Source organism: Pelodiscus sinensis, chromosome 2 (assembly GCF_049634645.1).
Source record: "Pelodiscus sinensis isolate JC-2024 chromosome 2, ASM4963464v1, whole genome shotgun sequence".
Classification (NCBI taxonomy): Eukaryota; Metazoa; Chordata; order Testudines; family Trionychidae; genus Pelodiscus; species Pelodiscus sinensis.
The window spans coordinates 246,730,175-246,738,299 of record NC_134712.1 but is presented as its reverse complement, the minus strand read 5'-3'; positions in this window follow the sequence as shown (position 1 = coordinate 246,738,299).

Here is an 8,125-nt window from a genome sequence, read left to right as displayed (position 1 = left end):
GAAAACCAGGCTGAAACCTCTAATCCTCCGATATTCCCAATGAGGCAGCTTTTTTTTCCTTACGCTTTTAAAGAATCAGTGAGTGCAAAGCACCCGCTGCACCCTCATAGCAGAGCTGAGATAGCTTTTCCTGCAAACAGTGCAAAGGCTGGCCCCCTCCCCCAAATGGAAGGAGCACCTAATTCCACTGGCCATGAAGACGTAGAATACTAGAGGGATTCTGGCCTCCTTGTAAAGTGGGAAACAGAGCAAGGTTGGAATTTGTAGTCAGATTGCTCAGAATATATCTATCTATTGCTCATCTGTTAATCCCTGCTCACTTGGTGAAAGACTCAGACTTTTGACTAGGGGCTGAAAACACCTCTTCTGTCCTCCCAGGAGTCATCCAGTAAAAAGCAAAATGACTTCATACCTCTGGTACTTTTAAGGTAAACATGTAGGGTATGTCTACACTACAAAGTTAGTTCGAACTAACGGACGTTAGTTCGAACTAACTTTCATAGGCGCTACACTAGCGCTCCGCTAGTTCGAACTTAATTCGAACTAGCAGAGCGCTTAGTTCGAACTAGGAAAACCTCATTTTACGAGGATTAAGCCTAGTTCGAACTAGCTAGTTCGAATTAAGGGGTGTGTAGCCCTTAATTCAAACTAGTGGGAGGCTAGCCCTCCCCAGGTTTCCCTGGTGGCCACTCTGGCCAACACCAGGGAAACTCTTCTGCCCCCCTCCCGGCCCCGGAGCCCTTAAAGGGGCACGGGCTGGCTACGGTGCCCGTGCCAGGTGCAAGCCTGCCAGCACCCAGCCAGCAGACCCTGCACCTGGCACGGATCGAGCCACCCACCCGATGCCCCCTAGCCCTCCCCCTCTTCCCGGGACCAGGCTGGCGGCTCCCGGGAGCTTGCCCGGGACCGCAAGAGGTGGGCACCCGCCTGGGCTTGTGCAGACATCGTGGACCTTGTCCACGATCTCCGCACTAGGCACAGGAAAGTGGCCGTCTAGGGCAGGAGAGCTGCCAGCCTGGCCACCCAGGAGCAGGTGTTCAAGAGAATCAAGGGGGTCCAGTGAGACCCCCCGACCCTGAGCTCTGAGCTTACAATGGCCGTCCTGGGTCAGACCAAAGGTCCATCTAGCCCAGTAGCCTGTCTGCCGACAGTGGCCAACCCTAGGGACCCTGGAGAGGATGGACCGAAGATAGTGACCAAGCCATTTGTCTCGTGCCATCCCTCTCCAGCCTTCCACAAACCTTGGGCAGGGACACCACTCTACCCCCTGGCTAATACCACTCCATGGACCCAGCCTCCATGACTTGATCTCACTTCCCTTTAAACTCTGTTCTAGTTCTAGCCTTCACAGCCTCCTGCAGCAAGGAGTTCCACAGGTTGACTCTTTGCTTTGTGAAGAACAACTTTCTGTTACTAGTTTGAAGCCTGCTACCCATTCCTTTCCTTTGGTGTCCTCTAGTCCTTCTTTATGGGAACTAATGAAGAACTTTTCTGTATGCCCCCTCTCCACTCCACTCATGCTTTTAGAGACCTCTATCCTGTCCCCCCTCTGTCTCCTCTTTTCTAAGCTGAAAAGTCCCAGTCTCTTTAGCCTCTCTTCATATGGGACCTGTTCCCAACCCCTGATCATTTTAGTTGCCCTCCCCTCTCCCAGCCTCTCTCTTCCCCTCTCCCACCTCCTTTTCCCAGTCTCCCCCAGTTTTGTTCAATAAAGACAGATTCCATTTTGGAAGACACGTTATCTTTATTTTGTACATCAAGAAGAGGGGCTAGGGAAGGGTAAGTGGAAGGAGGTGAGGGAGGAATGGGGCACGAGCCCCCAATGGGGAGGACTGGGCTGGCTCTGCGGGCTTCTGGGGGTGGAAGCTGTCCTGCAGCCCCCCAATTGCCCCCTCTCCCCAGATGGCAGCCTGTGGCAAGTGCAGCCGGACTGATGGCCGAGTGGTGTGATGTGCCCAGTGTGGGTAGTCCGGGCACTCCAAGCCAGGACTGCTTTGCAAGCGGGGCACCCCTGAGAACTGTCTGTCCGGGGTGGAGGTCGGGACCCTTTAAGCACAGCCCTCGGCTAGCCTGAGAAAGTATCTCCACGCTCTAAGTTCTCCTCTGATGCCCTGCCGGCACTGCTTCCGGCCATCCTTAAGCCTGGTTCAGGGTCCACTTAATGTGGACATGCTAGTTCGAATTAGCAAAACGCTAATTCCAACTAGTTTTTTAGTCTAGATCCATTAGTTCGAATTAGCTTAGTTCATATTAACTAATTCGAACTAAGTCAGTTCGAATTAACGTTGTAGTGTAGACATACCCGTAGAGTCTAATATCGGAGGGGTAGTCGTGTTAGTCTGAATCTGCAAAAGCGTCGAGGAGTCCTGTGGCACCTTATAGACTAACTGAAGTGTAGGAGCATAAGCTTTCGTGGGCAAAGACCCACTTCGTCAGACGAAGTGGGTCTTTGCCCACGAAAGCTTATGCTCCTACACTTCAGTTAGTCTATAAGGTGCCACAGGACTCCTCGACGCTTATGTAGATTCTAATATCTTTATGGATCAATTCACAATACAGATCCTCCTTTCCCCCGTTTTCCCCCTTACCAGGTCCCATTTCAGGCCCCGGTGTGTACAATGTTGTAATGGAATAGTTCTTTGAGTTGCATTCAGTCAGGCAACCGTTGCCCACAGGCCTGCTCCCCCTAAAAGGTAGGAAGTAAACTTACCTCGGTCTCTCCTTTGGGAATCACATGCTGCAAACTGGCAAAGCTGCCTACAGAGCCTAAGGGATCAGAGAGCAGCAGCAAAACACACACCTATGCCAAAGCAAAGCAAACATGGAAAAGCTTTCAGGAAGAAATCAGCTTTTCACTCCTTTGACCTGTGAAGGTTGGCCCAAACTCTAGTTAATAAATCAGTGGAGCCATGCATCAGAGGTTGGCTTCCCATGAGTCCGGGGGGGCGGGGAAGGGGGTCAGCTCCTACCAACCCTCTTCAACTCTTGTGAGGGCTCTACAGACTAGGCTTAAGAAAGCATTCATCAGGCCAGGTGAGCTGCTGAATAGTGTCACTGTGAAAACAGGAGAAATTTCATCTTTGCAGGCCATCCTAACTATAGTTCATGCAAATCACATATGGTCATTTCAGCATCTGGTCGCTGCTCCTTTTCTGCCCAGAAAAACTGGCAAGGGGTCTTCCACGGCTATGCAATGCATTCCAAAGTGATCCACTGGGCATAATTCACTTGAATTGGTGTTTGTAAAATCAGGCCATAGTATGGGGTTTATACTGTAAAATATGGACCATAATAAAACTTACTAGATGGATGTGTGATCTGGACTTATTACTGTAGCTGGTAGAGAATTAACATTTACATTTGCTGCCATTGTGTGATTTTAACTACACAGCCCATGAGACCTTTTTCTTTTTAAGGTGGGGATTAATCCATCTGGTTTGTGTAGGGTTACTCATTGGACTAAGAGTTTGCAGGATTAGGTCAGGTCCTGTGTGTGTCAGTTTCTTCTTTTACCCACTCCAATTTTTTTAAATGGTTCTTTCTGCTGATGGGGGAAGGTTCCAGGCAAGTCTTGTCTCTTCCAAACTCGGTCACCCATTCCTACCTGTACCCCACACTCTGATCTTATATATGACAGCAAATTGCTTGGACCAACCAGGAATTTGAGAGCATAAGAAATAGCATAATTTGCAATATGACAAAAGTTCCACGATAAGAGCCAAATCAGCAAAATGATGTTGCATGTTTAAATGCAGATATTGGGGTCACCGTGTTATTTAATTTGGGGTTTGTCGTTTCAGTCGATGATGAAGGAGGTATGTTCCTCATGCCTCCAGCCTGTCTCTTCTCTGGAGTGTGTGATAGCCAACAAAGTCCTTCTGCACCACTCCTGCTTCTGCTGCAAGCTCTGCAAGAGGAAGCTAAGGTTAGTAGTGGGACAAGGGGCTGTTTATTCCTGAGGGAACACCAAGTAAGTTATGAAGTGTGGGCCCAGCAGTGCTTTCCAGTAACTCTGGTCGGGAAGATTTCTGCAGTGGGCACAGAAAGGGAGCAGTGTTTCTGTGATAGAAACTCTACCCTCCCTCCCCCTGGAGCTTGAAGCCTACCTACCTCAAACACATGGTGGAAGGGGTCTGTGGATCAGGAAGCCTGCAGAAGGCAGGTGGGGGCTAGAAGCAGATGCAGCCCCCACCATGCTCCCCTGAGGACTCCTGGCTGCACCGCAGCAGAGATCTCTGTGAGTATGTCTACACTTGCAGCCTAATTCGAACTAGGGCTGCAAATGTAGGCATTCGGAATTGCAAATCAAGCCCGGGATTTAAATATCCCGTGCTTGATTTGCATCTTCCCAGGCGGGCTCCATTTTTGAAATTTATAAGCCCGAAGTAACTGCCCGCATCTACACGCAGCAGTGAAACGGGCATTTGAAATAAAGCCCTAGTTCGAACTACCTGTTAAACCTCATTGCAGGAGGAATAACAGGTAGTTCGAACTAGGGCTTTATTTCGAATGCCCGTTTCACTGCCGCGTGTAGACGGCAGTGAAACGGGCCTAGTTTGAATTAGGCTGCAAGTGTAGACATACCCTGTGGGAGTTAATGACATATCAAGCAACATGGACTCATACTGGAGTCCAAAGCCCTGGAGCGAAGCGGCCAATGAAAGGGCAGCCCCATAGCTGTCATGGGGTAAGGAAGCCAGTGACAGTATAGCCCACACAGATGCCATGGGGCAAGGCAGCCAGTGACAGTACGTCTGACCTGACACTGCACAGGTCCCATTTCAACCAGTCTTTCTGGTTGAAAGATCAGATACCTGGCAACCCTAGCTACACTAGGGTGGATCTAGCAGTATTCAGAGGGCAGGGAAGATCCCAAACAGGATGGGGATCTGTGGGCCACCTGGGAAACCTCACAGCCACCCAAAAGAGCTGGAAACACCAGCTGGAGAATATCTGTTCTGCATCCTGCAATGGTTAAATCGGACACTGTTAGGATATGTCTACACTACAGAGTTTTCCTGGAAAAAACTTCAATTATGTCCACACTGCAATCACTTTCTTTCAAAATCTTTTTTTCTGTGGCACATTCGACAAACAAAAATTTTTCCAAATGGAAAAATTTGGCTTTTGGGTGAAAAATTGGAAAGATAAATATTTCAGTTTGGAAATTCTGCTATGGGAATTGTAGTTTGGATGCCTCTTGATCACTTTCTCCCCGGTAATTGGCTCCCTATTCAGACTACATCTCCCATGATGCACCATGGTCTCCCTTCAGGGAAATCCCTGGATCATGGTTCAATGAGGGAGACAAACCTGACTCAGGGGAGAATGGGGACATGAGGAAACTGAACTACAACTCCCATGGTGCAGCACAGCAGGATAGCCAAACAGAAACATTTTGTTGTGCAGGTGTTTGGTTATCTGATTTAAAAAAATCTAAATTTTCCATAGAAAATTCCATAGAAAGCAAAAACTTCTAATGAAAATTTTCATTTAATCCCAAAAAGTTTCATCATAAAAATATTGTGATGGCAACTTTTCATCCAGAACTAATAGTAACTTGTTCCCTCACACATAGCATTCAACTGCTGTCCTGGTGTCTGTTTTACAGCTTGCATAACTACACTGCCCTCCACAGTGCATTTTACTGCAAAGTTCATTGCAAGCAACTTGCCGAAGTCAGGGCAGGAAGTGAGGAGGAAAAGAATGATTGCGAACGACAAGATCAGCTGCTGCATATGGGCCTAGGAGCAGAGCCCGGGAACAGATATAACAGGGTAGAAAAGAAGATTGTGCAGAGAGAGAGACTGCAACCCAGATCCTTTAATTCACATCCGCATCTCAGTGTGGGGCCAGCTGACAGAATGAAACAACAGTGCAGCGAGTTTGTCACGAGAAACCAGCTCAGAACTAGCTGGCCACCTTTAAAAGAAAGCTCCGCAGAGGGAGCCAGAAACCCTGACAAACTTGGAAGGAATGAGGGTCGAGAGGCTGCATTGAAAGCCCCTCAGGCTGTCGGCAGTAGAGCAGATGGGGCTATGCTCAGAACACGCAATGGAAAATCAATAGCAGGAACGTCTGTGGAAAAAAACCTGAGCTTGTTACCGAGGGTCACTTTTCTAAAGGAGGAAGGGCCAGGGTTTTCCTGGGTTAAAGCTGGGGGCAGGAAAGGAGAGCTGGGAGAGGGTAAAAAGAAGCTGGAGTTCAGGGAGGTAAAAGTACCGAGAGTTCCCAAAAGAAAGCAAGGGAACAGCGTATCAGAGAAAGTTGCCATGTTCCAGCAGAGTAAACCCAGACAAGAGAGGGAGAGCACTCCAGTGAGCTCACCATTCACCCTGTTGCCTGTGAAACCTCCTACCCATGGTTCATTCATCTCCTATTCAAAAGCCCTGAGAGCTATTAACTGGGCATCTACAACAGCTGTTCCCGACGGTGCTCTCTGCACTGCAAAGCTCCCGCTGAAGGACAACAAGCTTAGTGTAACTCCTGTCAGCGAGGGCTCATTTAATGAAGGAAGCACAAAACTTTGCATAGAGAGAGCTGAACCCATTCCCAAAATTCTAGTTAATTTGCCTGAGCTGACTCCATCTACGAGTTCCAGTACACACGACCAGCAGCATCCCGAGGATGCTGGGAGTAGCCCATTGGCCACTTATGCACCAGGAGAAGCTGAAACACACAGCATTCCAAACCTGGTACCAGGAGGTGGAACTGGGGGTTACGTTTCCTCCCAGCACAAGCCGGAAACTCAGGTGCATCCAGCTGAGCATGAGGCTGTGGAAGGCAATGAAACAACTCACCTCACCAGTGAGTCAGAGACATCTTACACAGTGGCTGATTCACCAGAGCTAGGAGTTTTGGTGCCATTACATGAGACAGTGGAGCAGGTAAGTAAGGATTCAAAGACAGACAGCCAAGTGTTCTCTGGAAACCTAATGCCGCTATCTTATGAGGCAGATGCACAGGGATGCAGGGAAGACCTCAAAAGCAATGGGCCAGAGGATGAGAAGGTGAAAAAAATACAGCCAGAGAGCAAAATGTGTTATGAATTTGTGGAACACCCTCCTGAACCTCTCTCTCAGGAAAGCAAGCCAAAAGGAAGAGACATCTCTTCAGCTGGCCAGGCAGGGAGAAAAGGTGATCAAACTGGATCCTACTTACTAGAAATAGAATCTCAAAACATGTGTGATTTCCTAGTAAATATCCCACAAGAGGATATTTTGATAGAGAATCTTAAATTATCTACAAAGGACTTTTCAGGATCGATGGACACACATCTGAATGCAGCCAACACTACAGGGGTCTCACATGAGAAGCCTAGCAGCTCAGAAGATACTAAACTCAAGTCAAAGGATCAAGATGACACTTTGGAACAGAGCATCCTTCATCTTTCTTCTGAACCACAGGATAAAAAGTTAGAAGCTTTCAGATCTGATGAATTAGCAGGCAAAGCCAAAACTCACCTAGCAGGAAACGAGAATGTGGATATGAAACCCCAACATGAAAATGAGTCACTTGGGACTGCTAGTGCTCTTCAAAGCAAAGGCACTGGAAATGGTCATGCCAGGAAAGATACATTAGCAAAAGCTTCCAGTTTGGGGAAAAATCCCTTTGCTAGGCTTTTTACTAACGAAAATAAAGGCAACACCACAAAGAAACCCACTAAGCCCCAGTCTGCCTTGGTGACATTATTTGGCTATTCCTCAAATAAAGAAAGGCATCAAAAGCAAAGTCTTATAAAACCTTCACCAAAACTTTCAGAGCAAACAAACAATGGAAAACAGCAGGAACCTTCCCAGATCAGAAGCTCCACAAGCCAATCAATGCAAAAGGCCAACAAGGAAAAGGAAGCACAAGGGGCTGTTACTCAGATAGGAACAGCAGAGGCAACCCCACAAGATTCACGGCAGCACCCTGAGTACCACCTGGAAGATGGACTGAGTGAAAGTCTTCCACATTTAGGCAGCACTGAAGTCTTAGGGTCCAATGCACTTCTGATGACTCCTAGTGCAGACAATTTGACCAACAGTAGAAATGAACATGAGACACCTAGTCTTGAATTTCATCACCCAACTGATTTAAATGTGCAAACTGCACAGCAGAGTGACGGCCATTGCTTATCTTC